The sequence below is a fragment of the Crocodylus siamensis genome, chromosome 1, assembly GCF_052110815.1.
Source record: "Crocodylus siamensis isolate JL-2025a chromosome 1, ASM5211081v1, whole genome shotgun sequence".
Taxonomy (NCBI): domain Eukaryota; kingdom Metazoa; phylum Chordata; order Crocodylia; family Crocodylidae; genus Crocodylus; species Crocodylus siamensis.
The window spans coordinates 157905961-157928982 of record NC_143395.1 but is presented as its reverse complement, the minus strand read 5'-3'; the positions used below and the strand labels follow the sequence as shown (position 1 = coordinate 157928982).

The following is a 23022-nucleotide window of genomic DNA, read 5'->3' as shown; positions in this document are numbered from 1 at the left end:
CATCTATGTTGCTGTTGTTTAATTGTCATAATCAATAAACTAATTAAATTCAGTCTGGTCTTCAGAACCCTTTTCTCTAACAAATACTCTCCAGGTCAAGTACACCTGCATCTCAAATAGCTCCTAGCTGTCTGTTGTCCCTGCATCCTCCATGTTTTCCCCTTCAATGAGTTCTACGATGCCATGTAGATCAGGGGTACCTTCTTTTTCAGTACAGGCAACCCCCGCTTAGTGCTCTTAATTGAAAGTATTTGATGACTCAAGATGGCGACCACAACCGTTTTTAATGACCCAAGATGGTGACCGTGAGCATTATAACGAAATAGCGCTAAGTGAAACAGCCTTAAGCAGGGGTTGCCTGTATTGTATCAAACTCCACGTAGTAGCAGCAGCTCAAGGAAGACACATTTTATGTTTTGTTGGACTCCTTTGTCTCTGGGAGTACTGTCAGAGTTCACTTCCCTTTGTTTGACTCTGGTTCGCATTCCAGCCGCAGTATTTCTTTTGAAATATCCAAATGTAACAGCTGCAAAGGCTTGCTTAGCTACAAGCTGAGTGGGTGAGCTGTGCCTAAGAACTTTGCAAGAAAGGCAGCAAAAAGTTTGCAGAATAGCTTTTCCAAATGGAGGGTATGCTGTGCACAATGCACTCTTTTTATTAGAGGATTTGAACTGTAACCAGAGCCCCCATTGCAAACTAGGGGAGGGAAAAGCAGCTGGAGAGAGAAAGTGTAGAAGAGCTACACAAGCCTGGAGAGGGGGCCAGAAACAGCCCCTCCTTCTCCCCAGGCAGAGGGAACAGAGCTGAGGCTTGTTGGGGAGCAGACTTCAGGACACAGGAGAGCCTGAGTCATCCCAGAGAAGCTGATTCCCCACCAAGGTTGGAGCTGTGCAATCAGGGACACAGGTACCCAGGGAAAGAGTGGGGAGGGGTTGGTAAGCTAGCTGGGAGAAGCTGCCTGGTCAGGGATCTGCAAAGGGAAGTCCTCTGTTTGGACTGGAAATACTTGTACTGCAGGGACAGAGGCCTGCAGAGGGAATCCCCTGTCTGCATGTACAGGTGCTGGAGGAGAGAGCCCAAAGGAGTGGGTTGTGAGAATACCAGATCTGCATGGGTATGAGGGGACACTTAACCCCAAATGTTTGCAGGAGGTGTATTTTTCAGAAGGAAACTAAAGAAAAGAAGACTATTTCCTGCAGTGGCTAATTGGAGACTTTTTTTTTGCTGAGTTACCAAGAAAGAGCAAAGAGTCCACTTTCCCAGGAGCAGCAAAAACCTCACCTCTGCCACCTAGTGCTGGATCATAGCTAAAGCTGTGTTGCCATTTATTGTTATGAGAAGGGGAGTGTGACCAGAGGGAAATCAACCTGGGTTATGGGGGTTGGGAACTGATTTAAAGTGTTATAACCAGGTGAATGTAATCACTGAGGTTGTTTGATGTAAGTGGGACCACCCTGTGTGGTGGAATTATTCCTCTCTTGTTGGAATTGTAAATTCAAATTTTTGGTTTTATTATTAACTATTTATATATTTTATATATATATAATTTCTCTTGATTAATAATTTCTTTTATATATAAAAGAATATAGTTGTGTATAATAAAGAAACCCATTTGTTTATTGGACTTAAATTCTTGGGCAGTGAGGTTGAGGGACACACCACTCCAAGGGATACCTCAGTCAGCAGACCTGCCTGACGGGGTTCCCAGGACAACTGGCACCCTGAGGATCCAGAATCTGGCATATCACCTGGCCTAGCATGCCAGTGGGTTACACAAATAAGCATTGTTATTCTTGTGGCAATGCTGTAGCTATGTTTATCCTACCCCTTCACCCTTCAAGCCAAGTAGAACTAGGATTTTTTTCCTCGACCAGGAAACAGCGTGAGGATTACCTGAATATTTTCTAGCAGTGACTTGCCCTGAAGCCATAACTGCATGTTAAAAATGAGGCTTACAAAGGTGGGCTTGCAAAAAGAAAAGTATTTCTAGAATAGTCTGATAGTGTATAGGCATGATGTTGTACCTGTCATGGTTCAGAAATTGGCCCAGTTGGTCCAATAAAAAATATCACCCTAAGAAATCCTTGCTTCTAGAATACACTGGGAATTTCAAAGAGGTCAAAGAATTTCAAATGGGTTTCCAGTCACCGTGACCCCGGACAGAAAAGTTCACTAATTTGGCCAGAGTGGTCAGTGCTGTGAGGACAGGTATTTTGTAACTGTTATCCAAGAACTGCTTGTTCCAGTGGTGTCTTCACAAGCATCATGTGGGTGCAAAAGAGTCAGGGAGGTGGTTTCAGGTGGAACACAAATTGAGGTTTTGGTTGACAGAATTCAAAAGTGAGTAAAGATGAATACGAGGCTATGCTGAGAAAAACTTAAATTTTACTAGTAAAGCCTTGTAGTGTGGACTAGGTCTTTGATTATGTTTTTACCTTTAGTTGTCTTTTTGCCTATGCAGTCTGTAACTTTAACTATAATAATGCAAGGAGGAAAGCTATTTGGGAGTACTTCCAGGCATGGTAATACCAGGAAAAGTAGAAGTCTTGAGATAAGTTTGCCTTTGAATATACAGATCAAAGAATTTTTAGAAAAATATCAAACTTTATCCAGATAGCACTGCTGTATTTTGGTGAGTTAGATGAAAAAATGAAAGAAAACATTTCTATTCTCTTATCTGGATACTGTGTCTTTAAATAAAGAGGAGTCTTTCCACTCATCTGCGGGGTAAAACCTGGTAATTTTTTGTTCCAGTTGAGGCAGAATGTTACAAAATTAGTCACTGTGTTTAGGATCTCTCTCAAATAGACTTTCCCATATAAAACATTTAATATTTTGATACCTGAAATAAAAGTAATATAAGCTAGTTTCAAAATATAAAAGATTGTACTATGGTAGGCTATTCAGGAAGAGGTTAACTCTTATCTTCGTTTCTTCTATGTTTCTTGTCTTTCATTTTCAGAGCTACAACTTCACAAAAGATCACACAATGATTTCGATAAGCAGCCAAAGGTTTCTTTCTTTTCTAATTCCTTTGATCCAGATATTCAGCTGCAAATTGTAATCTCCTCAGAACAGGGACCCTCTTGATGTCTGCATTTTCATTTAGCATTTCACAGCACTGAGCATTTACGCTCCAATCTGATTTCACCTCTGAGGCATATACATGATACTTAGACACTTAAATGCAACTTAATTCCATCCTGTTTGTATCCTGAAAAAGCATCAATGTGGAAGTTGAATGGCTTAATGCAAAAGGTGAGTGGGTCCTTCTCCTCCTTTTGAGGATTTTGAGCACTTGTACATGACACCATTACCGTGCACGTGACGAAAATGTTACTTGGTGTGGCTTAATGGCATCACATTGTATATATGGAAGAGTTTTGGAGGTTATAAATGAGTTTGCATCGTTGAAACTAAACTACATCTCTATGTAGTTCAGTTTGCAACGTTGAAAATTGCAATGATACAGTTGTCAACTCATCCCCCAGCCATAGGAGAGGCAGGCAGGCTCCACTGAAAAACGAAAAAAAAAAGGATAATGCCTGTCATGCCCACAGTTCTGCTGATGAATAACCACGCGAGTCCCTGGGCTGGGCCCTCCCTTACTTGCCATCCACTGACCAACTGTGGTGTCAGCACTTTTCCAACCTCTGTCACTGCCTTGTCTCACTGCCCAGGCTTGTTCTATGTCAGCTGAAGATGTGCAGCTTGCTCCTGCATTGGCTCACCTACAGCTATAGCATGAGCACATCTGGCATCTTCTTCGCCACTGGCCTTCGAGCTCTTTCTAGGGGCTCATCTCGTCAAGTCTTTCCTTGCCAGGGAGATGGTTCTGGCTACTTAACCTGGAGGGTCTCAAAACAATAATGAAAAAAAAAAAAGAGAGCAAAACAAAAACCAAAATAAAAGATATGAGCTGCCTCTCTTCCTGTCCTCCCCTCCAGGCTGAGGAGCAACAGAGATGGGAGCTGATCAGGGAACTCCAGTTGCCCCCTGTCACTGCCCTGGTGGGGACCCAGCTCCTGTGGGTCCCTTACTGCTCCAACACCTTGCAGCATCTAATGCTGCAAGGTTCACTTTGCCGAGCATGTGCTTCCTTCCTGCCTGTTTTCAGCTCTTCTCTAGTGCTTTTAAACCCTGCATGGTGGCACACGGGGCTGATGTCATTGGCCAGCTGCCTCCCAGCCAGACAGACAGTGTGTTTAAAGAGTGGAGCTGTGGTGCCATATGTTGTGCTGGTCTGGGCTCTCCCTCTCCTCTGGGTAAGTTTCTTGGGTCCCTCATCCTTCCCCACCTCCTTCCCTTGGGGCCCAATGTGGCCATTGGGTGGCTGGGCAGATGCACCCAGCTCTCATTATCACAGGGTGCCTTGCCACTTCTGCCTTCAGCAAACTCCTGCACATGGAAGGACACCTGGGGCCCACTGGGAATGGGCTGGTTTGCCCCTGGGGCAGTGTGGGAAGGTGGCAGGAGTAGGCTGGGTTTGCTGGCAGCTGGAGAAGGTGGTGGGAATGGTGCATGGGTGCTAGAAGCATGGGCAGGCTTGGGAAAGCATTGGATTGGGTCCTTCTGAGCTGGGGCAGCACCTGGCCACCTAGCAGCCCACCCAGGCTGCCCTGGGGGCACTACTGCCACGGAGGCTAGGATTGGGGTCCCCCACAGCTCAGGGCTGCAGGCAGGCTCCAGCTCCCAAAAAATAAATAAATAAATAAAAAGGATCGGGCTCCTTGCTGTAACATGACAGAAACATTGAAATGGTTTCTTCCTCATGGTTTTATTCTATCCCCCATGATTTTAATTCAGGGGGCATAGAATAAAACCTTGAGAACTAAACCCCCATCATGTGTACAAGCACCCTTCATTGTTATTTTTGCTTTTGGCAGGTTTAGCCTTAAGGCATCAATGAAAGGTATGTTATGAAAATAGATCTGTTAGCATTTTTTCAGGGATTTGAGTCAAGTGGGAAGTGATTTCACTCAAACAACTTAGAGCTGAAATAGGTTTGGGGCCTTAGGCCCAAATCATCATTTGTCTAAAGGTAAGGAAGTGCAACATATGAATCTAAATGTAGCTGGACAGAAAGCATTTTTGTTGCTTACATGGACAAAAGTGTGGGTGCTCTGGGGCAAACCTGCTCTACCAGGATAGGCGTGTCACTGTGTGGAAGTCCCTGTAAGTATAATTGGCGGGGGGCAGGGGAGAGGATAGGTTGAGTGGCAGGCAAAGTGAAATAAGAACACACTAGCCTGCTCTTGCATTTGAATTTGTGCCGGTACATTATAGGATCATTGAAAATGAGAGCTGGAAGGGACCTCAGGAGATCATCTAGTCCAACTACTGCTCAAAGCTGTCTAGCTGGGTCTTGAAAATTAGCTACATTATCCTATAGACACCTTTAGGCAAAATAGTATTTGGGCCTTAGGTGATACCAGAACTTCTAAAGCTAACATTTAAGAAATGTTTTAATTCTTTAAAAATTATCAGAAAGGTGTAGAGAAATCATGAGACTGGTCTTGCATTTCTACACAAAGCTGGGAATTTGTAAGGGAGCCAAGGAAGGTGAACTTCGAATTAGTGTGTCCCCTGGCAGGAGAGTTCAGAAACTGAAACACAGTGGTCACTACTGTAGTGGCAAAAGTCAGTGTTTCAATGAGTTTAGATATCACAAATTAAAACAACAATAAGATTTGGGGTTCTTTTTATTGCTTTTAGATTTCTGGGGCATTTATCTGAATTCACTTTTTCAAGCTTTTCCCTGCATCCACACTGCCAAAATACTCTTTCTTTTTTTTAATGGAAGTGAAAAGTCTTTTCTAGTCAAATGGATGTAGTAATTAGTGCTTGAAGGTAAGCCCCAGATTTTGGAAGACTTGTAATAAAATTGTGGAAGTTGGCAACACTGTAATAGTTAACAGATAAACAATTATACTGCAAATGACTCTGTTATAGAACTACAATCAATAATTTTGGATGGAGCATTAGCTTATCAGTTGCTACAAATTCTAAATCAAAGCAATCTTTTGCTTAGAAACCAAGGCAATGCCTTTGGAACTGTGACTGATGGCTTAGCCATGCCTCTGTCAGGGTTTCTTTTCATGAAGCACAAATGTTAGCTGGAGTGGGCATCATTATTGCTGTCAATGGGCACAAAGAGTTTTGAAAGGAAAGGAGCCCTTCGCTACTGTGATTCCATACTGGTTTCATTATGTAAAAGTGGTACACAGTCCCGGCAGGTGAATCACTCTGGTTTCCCGCTCAAGCTGTTTCTAAATCAAATGTCACTCACTGCAATATGCACACAGCATCCAAATGGCAACAGAACACTGACAGCTTCACAGATACAAATATTTACCCACTGCGGGAAAGGGTTCCTGGGTAGATGTTGATAACTTGCTGATTTGCCTCAGGTATATTTTGTATGATGGTTATTTTGTCATCATCCCGCAGCCCTATCCCCAGCTGTGATCTCTTCAAATCTCATAAACTAAGAAGAGTTGCAAGACCTCCAAGAGAAAACAAGGGGCTGCAGGACATGGGGATGACTGTTTTGATCCAGTGGGTGGAATTCTTCCACTTGAATAAGTACCAAGCTAGTACACCAGCATGGAGTTAGGGGACACCATGCTGTTTGATGTGCCATTTTTAGATGAGATTCAAGACTGAGAACCTGATTGCTTTTAAATTTCACTAAAGGGCCCAAACCACAAAAGCTAGATGTGAACACCTTTTAACCTTTGATATATGAAAATCCAACTCTGGTGGTAAATGTTGCAGTCTTGGCTCATCTGTAGGTAGCAGGCAGCAATACATGACCATATCTACTAAGCAATGTCAACTTTAGAATGATTTCAGCTGTGATGACATGAGAATTAAATGCTGAAGGATCAGATCCTTAGATACATGTGTGGTTACAATTCAGAGCTGGCACCTATCATGACTTCATTTAGAGAAGAGAGTTCAAAGCTAGCAACACTACTCAGAGGCACTATATTTTAGGTCATAAGAATTTGTGAGACTGCGCTTTAAGTGTAGACATTTGGGGGATTAGGGGAGGTTAGATCAGTTTCAAAAAGGCCAAGTGACCCAAGTTAAGTTGGAATGGGGAGAGTGGTGAGGATACTGATGGGATCAGAAGGACAAACAAGCTTGGGGTGGGATATGGGGTCTGCAGGGGGGGTTTGGGGGGCAAGCAGTTTTCCTAGGGGAGATTGGGGGGAATGGGGGGCAGACACTGTCTGAAGGGGAATGGGGGGGCAGGCGGGATCTGCAGGGGGTGGGGTAGCAGATAGGATTCACAAGGGGGTGGGGGGCAGGCACAATTTGTGAGAGGTTTCTGGGGTCCAGGAGGGTCTGGTGCAATCAGGGGGACTCACGGGGCCTGTGGTGGGGCTTGAGGGGGATAAGGGGCTATTTTTATCCCCCTGACCCCACCCCTGCAAACCTACATCCCCATCCTTCTGGCCCTTCCCCCCACCAATACTTACTTGTTTGGCTCTGGCAGCAGTGAAAACTGATCAAACTGGCGGCACCTGAAGCAGCGTTCAGGAAGGGGGATGCTGCCAGGCAGTGGGGGGTATAGAGTTTGGTGCTGGGCAGGGGGGTTGTGAGAAGCACAGACCCAGAGCTAGGGCCAGTGACTGGGCTTTTTCAGCTCCAGGGCTGCACAGGTAACTGTATAGAAGTTCCATGCCCCAGTTTAACCTGGACTGAGTAAGTCTGATGCTACATTGATCTAAGTCTATCTTAGACCAGGTTCTGCATATTTTAGACTGGTCTGTGTGTGTAGAACGTCTGTACAATTACAGGTTTCGATTGACTTCCGGTCACTGAGACTGGATCTGAGTGTAAGGTCCACATCTGGGGTGAACTAAATTAGATTGGTTAGCCATTTCAAACCCAATCTAACCTCTCCCAACCCAACTGAGTCTTCTGCACTTAGCCCATGTCTACAAGGTCCTCAGAACATGCAGTCCAATAGAGCCAGTCAGGAAAAGTCTGGCAAGACAGATTTGCCTCCAGAAGCCTCCCTGGTTTTGAAATCATTCTGGTTCCTTAAGCTATGCACCCCCACAGCACCCTGGGCTCCCAGGGTCTGCAAATCTGAGGAGCCGGGGACCAATGAACTTCAGGACTGCTCCTGAGTCAAGCATCTCCAGTATGTTAGCAACCATGGCCAACATGTGGGCAATTCCAGGGAAGCAAACTATACATCTCTGACACATCCTGGTTTGCCAATCAGCCAGACCTCTTTGGAGTCAAAAATCATGTCAATTTCCCCTTTCCAAAGAATTCTGAAAGTTTCAATTTCCACTCCTAATCAAAACAAAGCCAGATTTAGATGTATCAAAATCCTTTCCAGAATGGAAATCTTGTCACTACATGGATCAGGTAGTGTTGTTCAATAATAAGAATAGTGCTGCAGAACTCAATGGGAGAGCTGTCATGGGGGTTATAAAGCTGGGTCCTTAACATAAGCCAGTCTTCAGGTGAAGAATACAGAAACATTGTAAATGAATAGGAAATAGGCAGAATTACTAACCTAACACTTCTAAAATTAAAAGAGAAGATTCTGATGTGAAAGGGGGGAAAAGAGCCTTTTAATAAAAGCCACTGATTTCTATCTTTCTCCTTAAAAGGGAGCATGTCTGTATGCTTAATGCCAACTGTAACGGCATGGGATAAATTTAATCCTTTTATGTCAGAGAGAGAAGGGCAGGAGATAATTAGTTTACCAGCCTTAGATATTCTGAATGGTTACAACATATGACAAAATGCCAAAAATCATCAGAAGCAGCTTAACAAAAAGTTAGAAAATGCTGGTTCAAACCTACCAGCCCAGAAGGGGTTTGTGCAATGAACATTTAGGGTGGAATTCTATTACCCTTTTTGTGCCTAAATGGAAGTTTTCCAGCCACATAAATAGTGCTTTTGGCCCTTAAGCAACAGTGGTGTAACAAGCAGAGCTGGCACTCTGGACAATCCCTGCAGGAAAGCAGAGAGAGGAGAAAGGAAGGTGTAGCTTTGGAGAGCTGGTGGGGCTGGGAGGTGGGATGGGGAGAAGGGCAGGCTCAGGTTCCAAGAGCAGGAGCAGAGGGGGCACTATTCTGAGAACAGGAGCTAGAGGGCAGTTGCCTCACAGAAAATCCTAAACAGTTTTGGCTGAGCTGCCTCTGCTGTGTGTGCTTTGCCATGTATGCTTAAAGCAACAGCAGCTGGGAACTGTTTCAGAGTTCCTGGCATGACAATGCTGCTGGGGCATGGAGACTGTGGGGGTGGAGGAAGTTCTGGCACCCCTCCTAACTTGGTGCCTGGGGTAGGTGCATCTCTTGCCCACCCCTAATTATGCTACTGTTAAGCAATTTTATTTTCCATAAATGTGTGGATGCTTTAGCATGTTCATGCAGACTGAGCATATGCAATAAGTCACTTATGGCCAGGTACAGTTATGCAGACTCCGCTATTGTACCTAAGCACAAACAGTAAAAAAGCCTGAAGCTATATTGATTCAACCTGCCCAGGTTAGTTTAAGCTACATAGATGGAACCAATAAGCAAATGAACAGACATTCACTTTTGATTCCAGAAATGAAGCCACATGCCTGCAGTGGCCCAGGCCAGAAGCTGGGGGCACTACAGTATGCTTCCCTGCCTGGCTGGAGCAGACAGCTTTGGCCAAGGCTAGCCTGCCTACCCTGCTAGGGAGGGGTTTGTAAAGGAGGTGCAAAGCATCCTGGGATGCTGGGTGACTTCTTCTTTTGTATGACTGATGTGGATACAGAACAGAAACTATAATTTGCTTTTAAGGAGAAACATATGGGAAACAGTGGGTTTCTTCTTGCAGGCTGGCAGAGTTCCAGTCTGCAAGGGGCTGGGGGGAGCAGGAGAAGGGCAAACAGGCAAAGGTACCCTGTGCATATGCACACATACACATGCACATGGCTACCAGACAGCTTGGAGAGCCACTCCCCACAAGTAGGTCTGGTGGGGGGAGGGGATTGAGGCCCCCATAGTGAGGGAGGGAGGGAGGGATTTGGGTAGTGCGGGGACTGGGGCTGCAGCCCAACCAGGGTGGGGTGTGAGGCTTTGGATGGAATGAAATACTGCTCCATCCAAACCTCGAAACTCAAGTCGAAACGGAACAGTGCCGTTTCACACAGCCGTAGTAGGTATTCAGAATCTGTTTTATTATAGTGACTGAGGCACTTCCACATTGCTTTAAAATTGTAAATATATCACTAAAAATTGTATTCAACTGATACCTAGATAGAGTGGTTTTTCATTTTAATCACAGGAAAATGCAATTTGGGGGGTTTTTTAATCAGAGTATTTGCAGGTTTTTTTCAGAGAAAACCAGTATTCCTGCTGATCAGGAAGGGGAAGAAGATTAGACTGGGACTTGAGGAGGGTGTGGAGCTGATTTGTGGCATGCCTGCCAAAAAGGTTGGCCCCCAGTGTTCAAAACATCTACACTTAGGCATTGCGGTGCCTAAAAATTAAGAATCTTGAGGCAAGTCTGTGATTCAAATCAGTAGAGTTATGCACCTGCATCTACCTCCCCCAACTGCTGAGGGGCCAGCTGGAGGAGAAAGGGGTCTCGCAGTATTTAGGACTCAGGTGACCTACATAATGTTCCTACCTCAGGCACAAGCCCTGTGAGAAATCTAGGCCAAGTCATTTTAATATATCCCTTGTCTCAATTCCTTATCTCTGAAACATGTTGCAAAGATTAGACCCGTTAATAACTTTGAGGTGTTCAGGCCACCTAAGCACTTAAGACAAATCTACTGAGTTAAGCCTCCTGCAATCAGTCATATTTGAGCAAAGTGAACAAAAAACAGAAATGTGCCAGGAACTGGAGAATCAGACCCTAGTGCCTATGGTGCAGTAAATAAAAAGTAGGAAGGACCAGTCTCTTCTCCCATACATGCGACCAAGATCTGTGCCATTTGTACAGGCTCATTGTGAACCTATTCAGCTTCAAACAGATTTATTTGTTTTGTGACTCCATTGGGGAGTTTATGAATGATCTTGCTGTTCCCTGAATGTATCTGCAAAAAGAACAGAGAGTTTGATGGAAATGCCTTAAATATTTAAAGATCCTCAGAGGAAAGTGAGCTGGCATTGCTAGAAAGGAAGTAAGACCATTTCGCCATTGCAGCAAGTGGTAAAGTGAAAAGGATACCACTTGCAGCTTAATTGAAAATTGCCACACAAACCGCCCCCCCAACAGGAAACAAAAGCCCTCCAAGAGCTGTAATTGTCACTCACAGCTGCTATCTAACAGTAGAAGTTGTCATCTCAGACAGAGTTAAACAGTCATCAAGTGAAAAGATAGTTGGAGCTAATCTTGACAGATAAGGAGTGGATGAGACTTTTAGAGAGTATCAGAAAATAAACATAAAGGAAAAAGCCTTAAGCTCAACATAAAAGACTCTTTTCTGAGAAATCCAAGATTGAACAGGATCAGAAATAGAGATGAAAGGAAATGATCCAGTGTTGCTTCCAGCAGAAATGAAAAGATTTATTCAGTCATAAAATCCAAGTCTAGAGGTTGTGATCTAACTCTGCAGTCCAGGTCAGCCCATGCTTTGAGACAGAAGGATAGACAGGGAGGGAGAGAGAGTAGGATTTCACTCATATTAAGTTCTAAAAATTTTAAACTTTTGGTTTGGTTTTGAAATAGTTTGTTCAGGATCTCATAGGATATCACTTGAGTTGACTAACAATTCCATAGAGGAATGTCTAAAATAGGACAACTGAACTTATTGTGATCCCTCCATAACAAAAACCTCAAACATGCCCTGAAGCACAGGCGTCATATGAAGAATACAGGGCCAATGCTTATATTTCCACAAATGTAACAAGGACCTTGAAGGTCATTAACCATATGATGGGCCATCAAGAGACTGTTGTGGTGCCAACTCTAGGCACAAAGTGGAGCACATAAACAGGCTGGCACATAATGCAGGAAGGATGATCATGTTGTCTTTGTATTTTATGAGGCAAAATCTTTAAACTTTTGGCTAAAAGCCAAAGAGAAAATCTCATTTAGCATTTCATGTCCCCATTCACTTTTTCTTTTCCAGGCTCCACATCCTGCTATATCTCCCATAATGGCCCAAAACTAAGGACTCACATGATGCATGGAGGCATCTCAACAAGAAAAAAGACAGGCCTTTATGATGCAGCCCGACCCATAAAGAAGAATGAAGATACAAGGTATCAAGACTGCATCTCTCATTCTGTGCTGTGGCAGTACTTTTAAATCAAAATTTAAATTTAAATCAAAAGTTCACAAATGAAAATTTTGTGATGCAGGCCATTTGCAGGTGAGGGGTTTATAAGTGACATGTTACTTTTAATCAGAAAGTCAAAATTTTGATAAGAACTCTTGTTTTTTTTCATTTTCATTGGCGTTTTCCACAATGAAAAACAAAAATCTGAGCAGCTCCGTTGTTATCTTCAATTTTCAGATGGGAAACTAAGGCCCAGAGAGACTGAGTGATTTCCCTGAGACCACACAAGAAGCCTGCAGCAGAGCAGAATATTGGTACTAGAGCTCTGAAGTCACAGTCCAGTCCTACAATTACAAAAACAAAAAAAAAGATAAAGAAAGAACAGTACCCTCACTTAGTAACTAGTGATAGCCAGCATATCAGCCTGCAGGCAGAAAACCACTTGGTAATTGCTCCATCCTTCTTACCATTAGGGATCACTGATTTCAGACAGGCAGATCTTTAGCTCATTGTACACTTCAAATTCAGGTGGCATAATACATTTATTCTAAGGCTGTACCAAAAGAACCTACAAGATTAATGACCCTTTCCAGCTGCAATATAGAGCAAAGACCCAATGGAAAATGTTTTATTAGGATGGATTATCAAATTGGAGAATATATCTGCATGGTTGTCTGTGCCCCTGTCTCTAAGACAAGGCCTTTCTTGCAAGTATAATGATTCACTACCTATTTTCCTGCCATGATTCCTGACTGCAATGAGGGAAATTCAGTTATTTTGCAAGGCTGGATCATCTAGACAGGGATGTCAAACACAGGGCCCATAGGCCAAATCTGGCCTGTGAAGCTGCTCTTTCTGGCTCACAAGATTATTGGCAGGCCACTGGAAATAGGGGGATGTGGCTGGGGGGGCTGATCTGCCATAGAATCCAGGCCCTTGGGACCTAATGGACATGGTGATTGATGGCAGAAGGGTGAGTAAGAGCTGACACAGCCTCAGTCACCCTCCAGCTACTTCATCTGTCACCACTGCCATGGCTCTACCTCCCCAGCCACCAGCCTCTGCCATGTGCCCCATGCTGGAGCTAGGACTGCAGCTGCCTCTATAGCACAGGGCACACAGCAACAGCAATAAGGCCACATGCCCTGGGTTGGAGCTGGAGCTGCTGCCACTGTCACTGCAGTTCTCCAGGTCAGAACTACAGCTGCTACTGCTGCCCTCACTCCCCCATGCTCTGGACTGGATTTGGCTTGCAAGAAGCCCCAGGGCACAAGTTGAGTTTAACGCTCTTGAACTAGACCCCAGGACTCCTTAGAGAAGGCAGGTGAAATGAAAGCATGGAGATACATCATTGGCTAATATGGAGGCAATTGATAACTACCCAAACCCATAAGCAGTCTCTGTTATACGCTAATAATTCCTGGTATTCTTTCTGACCAGCTATTTGCTACTTGTAATACTACAATTCAGGGGAGATCAATGAGTGTATATAATGACTACTGCCTTACACTTTTTTTACTGTTTTGTTGATCATTTGTCTATATGCTATGATTAGAGCTGATGATCAGATTATTGATTATGAAAATTAGCATTCTACTTCACTACTTAATTTCACTACTAACAATAAGACTCTGCATTTTGATTCTCATTCTCATTTTATACCTTCTATATTCTTTATGTAAGCCTCACAACCACCCTGTGATCTGTCTTCCTCCCTCTAACAAATACAGGAACAGTTTGCCCATGATAGTATGTGTTAGCAGCTGGGCTGGAAGTTGAATCAAAATCACATGAATCTTAATCCTGCACTTTAATTGCTCAATATTCTTAATCTGTGTTTGTTTTATTTTTTCCTTATTCTTTAACATCTGGACATTATTATTTCCTCAAAAGTTACACCTTTGCATCAGTAGAGCCAAAATGAAACTGTCAGTTTGATATTGGATAAAACATCTGTTACCTTTGCAGCATTTTTTCTTTTCTGCTAGGCAGGCATATATCATATCTGTATCTTTGATATGTATAATTACTTTTATATCAAAATCAATGCAATGCTTCTTAAGAATTTTGCCTGTGGGGAGGGCTTACCATTCAAAAATCACTTGATTCCTTATGTGATGCTTGTATTGATCCTAAAATGGGTATACAACCAGGATTCTATACCTCCTTGTTTGCCAATATCAGTGTTTGAGAACTGTTAAACCTAAAAGTCAAAGTAATTATGCTGTAAACACAGCCCAATACCTCATGAAGGATCTCAGAATTATGGGGGCTATTCATATTGGATCATCCCAAACTTTGGCTCTCTCCTTAAGCAGAATGAATATTTATCCTCAGTAAATTTGACAAGAGAAGAAGAACACACACACATTTTCTAATCAGCTTAGCCCATGGCATGCTGGAATGTTGCAAGCTGCCAGCTGAATGAATGCTGCAGACGACTAAGATAAATCACATGTCCATGAGACTTTAAATAGTTATAGCTCTACAGTATTTGAGAAAGAAGAAAGAAATTAAGTTCCATGAATTTTCTTGTTGGGAGCTCCCAGTTAATGCTTGCAGTGTCATCTTAGCTTAATGCATAAGAGAAAGGGTCTATATTTTAGAGGTTTTTATAAAGCTTGTTTTGTAGATTAAAATAAATGTAAAGTCTTTAATTTAGAACCTCAGGGATTTCAATTATATTTTCAAGTGTCTCTACTTTTATTTGCTTATATTTCAATCTTATACAACCTCCAGACTGACGGATACTGTTCTACCCTTCTGATATGTTCTACCCTCCATGCCAAGCCCCCTTTGCCACATGTGGTGGTCTAGGCAACTTGCTATACTGGGCTATGGGTGGCCAGGTCTGGAGGTTACCTCAAGGTCCAGAGAAGCTAGGAAGGCAGAAGCTCGGAGATCTGTCCAGGGAAATGAGTTGGAGATCCAGGGGATCAAGTAGAGCACAAGGTTAGAGCACAAGACTGGAGATCCTCTGGGTTAAAATCTGTGGGAAACATGGCACAGGGGACACAGCAGTGGGAGTCTACTACAGACCTCCCACGCAAAATCAAGAGCTTTACCTGGAGTTCACCCAGGAACTGGCTGAGGCTGCATGCTCCAGGACCATGGTTGTCACGGGTGACTTCAATTACCCGAACATCTCGTGGGGGGATCACTCAGCAAAATCCGAGTGGTCACAAAGCTTCCTCTCATGCGTGGATGACCTCTATATGACTCAAGAAGTCTACGGGCCAACGAGAGGTAAAGCGCTGCTCGACCTGGTATTGGCTACTGGGGATGAACTAACTGGCGACCTAGTGATCGATGAGAAGCTGGGTGACAGAGACCATGAGCTGATCACCTTCACCATCTGCTGTAAAGCTGGCAAGTCAGTCAGCAACATGGAAGTCCTTGACTTCAGGAAAGCCAACTTTGACAAGCTCAGGAGATTTGTCAGTGAGGCCCTAAGGAACTGTGACCCCAGGGAGAGGGGAGTTCAAGAAGAGTGGTTGCTCCTCAAGGGAGCGATCCTCAGTGCACAAGCTAATTTGATTCCATCTCAAAGAAAAGGCAGCAAGAGGGCACAGCAGCCCCCCTGGCTCTCCAGGGACCTAGAAGACCTCCTGAAGCTAAAAAGAAAGGCCTACAAAGGATGAAGAATGGGATTCACCTCCAAGGAGGGTTATTCTGCACTGTTCTGGTCCTGCAGGGAGCAAACTAAGAAAGCCAAGGCTGAAACGGAACTCCAACTAGCTTCAAGTAAAAAGGACAACAAAAAGTCCTTTTTCAGATATGTGGGGAGCTGGAGGAAAAGCAAGGGCAACATTCGACCCCTGCTGAACCACATGGGGTAACTGACAACTGGCGCCCAGGAAAAGGCCAACCTATTAAATGGGTACTGTGTGTCGGTCTTTCATCAGTCCCATGGGATGCCCATGCCCGCTACAGGAAAGGGAGGTCTGGGTGAGGGAGATCCCCTGCCCTCCATCAGTGCTGACCTCGTGAAGGAACACCTTGAGAAGCTGGATACCTTCAAGCCAGCCGGCGCTGACAATCTACAATCCAGGATACTCAAGGAGCTGGCTAGCATCATAGCCCAGCCTCTGGCACAGATCTTTGAAAACTCCTGGCGCTCTAGTGTAGTGCCAGAAGACTGGAAGAAGGCCAATGTGGTGCCTATCTTCAAGAAAGGGAGGAAAGGGGTTTGTTGTGGGTAGGTCTTGCTTGACCAATCTCATTTCCTTCTATGACCAGCTGATCTATCACCTGGACAAAGGAGAAGAGATTGATGTCATATATCTTGACTTCAAAAAAGCCTTTGATCTGGTATCCCATGATCACCTCTTGGCCAAACTGGCCAGTTGTGGCTTTGGGTCCGCCACGATCTGCTGGCTGGGAAATTGCCTCCGTGGTTGGACCCAGAGGGTAGTAATTGATGGCAGTCACTCATCGTGGTGCCCTGTGACCAGTGGGGTCCTCCAGGGCTCTGTCCTTGCACCCATATTGTTCAACATCTTCATTAATGATGTGGACACTGGAGTCAGAAGCGGACCAGCCAAGTTTACCAATGACACCAAATTCTGGGGCAAAGCATCCATGCCAGAAGACAGGCGGGTGATCCAGGCTGACCTAGACAGGCTCAGCAAATGGGTGGACGAGAACCTGATGGTGTTTAACACTGAAAAATTCAAGGTTCTCCACCCTGGGAAGAAAAACCTGTAGCATCCTTATAGGCTCGGCAGCACTACGTTGGATAGCACTACGGAAAAAAGAGACTTGGGGGTCATCATTGACCACAAGATGAACATGAGCCTCCAATGCAATGCTGTGGCTAGTAAAGTGACAAAAACGCTGGATTGCATCCATAGATGCTTCTCAAGCAAATCCTGGGATGTCATTCTCCCCTTGTACTCAGCCTTGGTGAGGCCGCAGCTGGAGTACTGTGTCCAGTTTTGGGCTCCACAATTCAAAAAGGATGTGGAAAAGCTTGAGAGAGTCCAGAGGAGAGCCACGCGCATAATCAGAGGTCAGGAAAACAGAACTTACAATGACAGGCTGAGAACCATGGGGCTCTTTAGCCTGGAAAAGCGTAGGCTCAGGGGTGATCTGATGGCCACCTATAAGTTTATCAGGGGTGTTCACCAGGATCTGGGGGAACGTTTGTTCACCAGAGCGCCCCAAGGGATGACGAGGTCGAGTGGTCACAAACTCCTGCAAGACCGTTTCAGGCTGGACATAAGGAAGAATTTCTTTACTGTCCGAGCCCCCAAGGTCTGGAACAGCCTGCCATCGGAGGTGGTGCAGGCACCTACATTGAACACTTTCAAGAGCAAATTGGATGCTTATCTTGCTGGGATCCTATGACTCCAGCTGACTTCCTGCCTCTTGGGTAGGGGACTGGACTCGATGATCTTCCGAGGTCCCTTCCAGCCCTAATGTCTATATATACTTACCAACTCAGTTGCATAGGAGATAAAAAGCCAAACCATCTAAAGCAGCACAAGTCCTGCCTCTTCTCACTCCGGTACTGCATTTAGGACTCCTATACACTTGCAGGGAACCTGCTTCAACACGCTGGAAATCCAGCACATCAGAGCAGACTCGAGTCTGCTGGAACATGGGAATTAATGCAGTCCAGGAATGAAAAAAGCTGGATCAAATTCCAGAGCAACAAGGGCTCTGTCTCAGCATATAATAGACCCTAAATCATGCTCTGACCAAAACTCATGAACTAACCAGAACACTAACACAATTTCTATCGTTCATAATGAAATCAACGTTCTTTAAACTCCAAATTCCTATCCCCAAACTCTTCTTTCAGTTTTCCATTTGGGAGACAGTTCTAGTCCTCTCTGGGAGCATCTACATATGCAATTTATTTGACTGAATAAACTCTGGCACTGTTTGCACTGGAGTTTATTGCTCCCAGGTGTACTTTTAAATGTGCTCCTGGGACCACAGCACATTGAGCCAGAATGGAGAAGGCCTGACTGCCAGGGGGCCCAAGAAGTCAGCCTGCCAGCCTGGGCCTGCTCTGGCCCAGCTCAACATGCTGTAGGGAGGCTGGCTGGGGCATGAGTGTGCTCCAGTGCAGGGCTAGCCAGCAGGCAGCCCCTACACTGAAGCACCCTCGTGCCCCATCTAGCCTCATCAATGTCTACATGTGCACTGCAGCATGCTAAATAATGCTGCTACAGGATACTACTTGTGTTTACAATAACCTACAGTGCCATTTGTTAGTTTACTGTAGCCTAATAGGGCCGCATGTGTAGATGCTGAGACTTTACTGTGTAGCTAATTAGGAAACTGCAGTAAATGTCTCATGGGCTAGGAACTGAAATTACACATAAATGGGTATAAGTGATCAGAAACCAGTTCAAATCTGTAAGCAACAGGGTTAGGGACAGAAGTTACACATAAACCAGTTTAAGTGATCAGCAACTGGTTTAAACCTGTAATAAAGCAGAAGTTCAGTGCTCATAAACCAGTTTCAAGATGGCCGAAACCAGTTTGAGATAAACCTAGTTGAATATAGTATCAGACAACTAATTGAGGTCAAACCAGTTTATGGAACTTCTGTCCCAGACCCTTTTCTGGTTTAAATTAAATCAGAGTCCCCCAGCATCCCAGCATGCTCTGCAGCCCTGGGCTGGGCTCAGCTGTCTGTTCCGGCCAGGCAGAGTTGGCTCCACTCTGCTCCTCCCTAGCCAGAGCACTATCACTGCTCTGACTGGCTGACAAGGGGTGGAAGTGTGAAACCCTGCTCTTGAGTTCAGCCGGGTCTGCCTGGCAGGGGAGCAGCAGACTTTGTCAGGCATCCTCAGCCCCCCACCACCAATGCTCACTGATCCAGTAGCAGGAGTAGTAGCGTGGCCAGATGCTGGTAACTTGAGAAGAAGGAGGGGTTTAATCCCCCCATTGTGGAGGGGGGGCAAGTTGTGGGCACTGATAGGCTCCACTCCACTCAGGGCCACAGTGGTCAGATGCCAGTAGCCTGAGGGGAAGGGAAGTGGGGTTTAATCCACCCATTGCAGGCAGCATTAGCACAGGCATTGACACAGTGCTGGCTCCATCCCACGCTAAAGATCCCCTCAGGCAGGACCCATGCTGCAGTGGCTAGGCTGAGTCCCTTGGAGAAGCAGCAAGCAGCATCCAATGTGGATGCAGGTCCAGCCATAGGTAGGGGGAAGGGAGGGGGGATGTGACCTGGCTGCAGGTGCAGAGGGGGAGATGGAGGGGAGGCAGGGCTAATCACAGATCCTGACTCATCACTGCCTCCTAGTGCAGCAGTACAGCCTAGGCTGGGGTGGCCCTAGGAGGTGGGGGTCAGTGCCCACCACCTCCTGCCTCCAGCCCCATGTGGGGGCTGTGATTTGCAGGCAGGCTGCAGCTGGAGCATGGCTTTCTGTCCCTCTTCCTCTCCCAGTGGTGGCATTGGGCAGCAGCAGGGGGAGGCAATGAACTGCTGCAGCCCAGTCTGGCCCAGCCCTGCAGCCCAGGGATGTGGGCAGCAACTGGCCCATGGCAGCCTGCACTAAGCACCCCGTGAGGAGGCAGAAGGTGACAGGTGCCTTACCTCCACCTGCCATGATGGTTCACTCTATATGATCAATGGCTGAAGCCGGCTTAAGATAAACCTGAATGGATGTAGTGTCAGGCGTAATTGATTTAGGTTAAATTGGTGTATTTCCTTCTCTCCCAGATCCCCTCCAGATTCAACTTAACTCACAATCACCCAGCATCCCAGGATGCTTTGCAGCTCCCCCACAAACCTCCCCCTGCAGGGTACATGGGCAAGCTGTGGCCTAAGCTGTCTGCTCCAGCCCAGCAAGGAGGTGTGCTCTAGTGCCTTCCAGCTTCTGGCCTGGACCACTGAAAGCATGTGGCTGCATTTCTAGAATCAAAAGTGAATGTCTGTTCACTTGCTTATGGGTTCAATCTATGCAGCTTAGACTAACCAGTGAAGACTGAATCAATTCAACCTTGGGCTTTTTGACTGTTTGCACTTAGCCATGTAGATATGCCTTCTTAGTCCTGGGGTTGCAGGTCAAAGCTGAACAAAGCAACAGAAATGATTGCATAATTCTTTCTTTTCTGCTTGTCTGTTCTGGTGAGATCTAGATCATATGATCTTTAAGGACTGGTTTGTGTTTGTTGGAGGGCTTCTCCCCCTGTCATGTGAGGTTCAAATTCTTACAACTTTTGGTACAGCAGGGATTCACTAGTACACAGATCTATCCCATTGCTTTTATAATTACAGGCAGAATCCCAGTGACACTGCAAAGAGCAGTCAGCTGGTGGGAGTTCAGCAGAAATCCCAGATGCTGCAAAGTAACTTAGTCAAAATTATCTCAGGTGACCTCCCATCATTAGTCCCCCTGGGCAGTGGCTGATCTGATCCTGCAGTGCCAGATCAGTAGGACCCCACACATTGATCACTCCCCTGAGCTTGCTCCCAGCCCTGCTGAGTCACTGCAGCAACATGTGCTATCTTCTCCAGACCTCACCTTGCTTTCTGCAACAGGAACCCTTCTGTAGTACCATGGCAACTTCCTTCACCCAAGGTCTCATTCCTGCCAACACGCAACTCTATGGCACATAATACCAGTATAACCAGGAACCTGCTACTGTATGGTCAATAACTGTGCAGCTTTCAGCACTGCTGTATCAGGTAAAGGGAAATTGTTCTACTCTGTCAATGAGAGTGCTAAAGGGCCTAGAGTAGCAGGATTTCTTCCTTTGGGAAGCCTCTCCTTTATACCAGCCCCCTGACTTAGTAAAGCTCTTGGGATATCTTCCTGCCCTTGATACAGGATACTGAGACTAGGATTTTTATTGTTCTTATCTTCTGCCCACTCATGGACCTTGGAGGCTTTCTGCAGTTCCACCTCCCACAGTTTCCAAGTGCTCAGGTCTGACTGGATTTTCCTGGCAACCATCAGAGACAGCTTTCTCAGTTCCTTCATCTTATCTAATACTAGCGACACTAATACTAGCAGACAAGGCATTCATCACCGTAACCTTCTCTAGAGATATTTCACCATCTCTTTTTCTCTTGCTGGTCCTCACAGGCTTGCAGTGCACATAGCTGTCCATTGTAGTAGTGCTGGAAGAGGTTCATGTCTGGCAGATGCACTATTGTTTGACTCACAATAGCTCCCTATCAGGAAAGAGTCTTGGAAACCAGCTGAACATCTGTGAACATGTGCTCCTCAAAAGACATGCTGAACTCATTTCCAGAAACTGCCTCTAGCCAGTGTTGGTGGGTGGAACTTACAGGCCCTGTCATTGCCAGTGCTGGAACAATCTTTTCTGCTTAGAAGCAGTGCAGAACCCTGTAGTTGGAGCTGTGCCACTTGCTACTAAGCCTTTGTACCAACCAAGGTGATACTGGGGTTTGTCTGATTCCCATATCAACCAAATGCATCTGCTCTTTCTCGTTGCTCTACTCTAACACCCCTCCTGCTCCTGCAACATTTCTGTTTAGTCTGTTTGATGCCCTGATGAGTCTTAGAGAATGAGCAAGGATACTTGTCTAAATATAGGTTCTGAGAGGGATTTTTCAGTCTCCAAGGACTTTTGGCCATACTACAAAACAGACTGGTCACAGACCATGAAAATGATACTGAATAGGTTGGAGAAAAATGAGAAAGCTGGATTCTCTCTGTAAAGCCACTTGAGTCCCAACTATTTCATTTAAAATCTTATTATTATTATTTTTCTGGCTTGGATAACAGCTACACAGTTTGGTATCATCATGTGTCAAAGAGCAGATTTGGAAGGCTGTGAGGGTGAGGGATGGTAAAAGGGAATGTCTGAGGCTACTAAACCTTCCACTTTAAGCTAGAAGAAGGGCAGAGTTTACACAGAAGAAGAAAAAGCCAAAGCAGATGGCCACAGAGAAGAAAGGCCACACAAAACACATATGATCTACCTGGCTTCTTCCCAGCATTGCATCCCAGATTTAAGCCAGCTCTGCTCAGCCAGCCCCAATTCCAGTGGTATCAGGGGAATTTCTTTTTAGTCCTGCTCAGCAGAAAGCAGAATTGGCAGGCTGTTTTCCTCCCAGCCAAACAATGCTGCCTTGCTCAATTCACATTCACTCTTCAATGAACTGCCTGCTAAAATTTTCCAGATTGTGACAGCTGAAGGGTGGCAATTCACTCTTTCCAAATCATTCACTGTCATTACAGCAAGACCATGGAGCTGGCTTCAGCCAGAAAAATCCTTTCTGACAAGAGGACAGACTGCTGAGAAATGTAGGCTTCACATTTAGGTTTGATGTAAAAAAAAAGGTTTGACAAAAGCTGTTAGGAAGAGAAATGCATTCCAGGTTTGTTTTATTTTTAATTCCTTTTATTCCTCTGAATTTTTTTTTTTTAAATTAGACATGGTGCCACACTCCTGGGTTCCTAACCACAGATTTTTTTTGATCCCTGAGAGCAAGAAAGCAAAATTATCTTGACCCATGAAGCAAAATTGATCAGCACAGACCCACAGGCTAGGTACAGACATTCAAAGAGACCAAGGCAGAATCAATCTAAGTTATGCGGTTTTCTGTAATCAGCATAGTTTAGATCAGTAGCAAACAGAACACACGTTTGACCTTTGGTAGGCGGGGTGCAAATCTTCAACTGGGTTTCACCATTTTTAAACCAGTCTGCATGCACTGAACTTCTGATCTGTTATGGATGTAGACTGGTTCCTGATCATTTATACCAGTAAAAGTGTATATCTGTACCTGGCCAGAAAGTGAGCATGTCTACACATGCAATTAATGGTATTTGGCTTTACTGTGC

The 23022-nt window shown here is 45.1% G+C and overlaps 1 long non-coding RNA gene across 1 annotated transcript; it reads left to right on the top strand.

Annotated features, from left to right (window-relative positions):
* Positions 1 to 798: 798 nt before the first annotated feature.
* Positions 799 to 15237, top strand: LOC149873546 (uncharacterized). The gene is made up of 4 exons (XR_016442292.1): positions 799 to 906; positions 2963 to 3258; positions 12089 to 12221; positions 12476 to 15237. It is a non-coding gene; the product is annotated as an uncharacterized LOC149873546 (long non-coding RNA).
* Positions 15238 to 23022: the final 7785 nt, after the last annotated feature.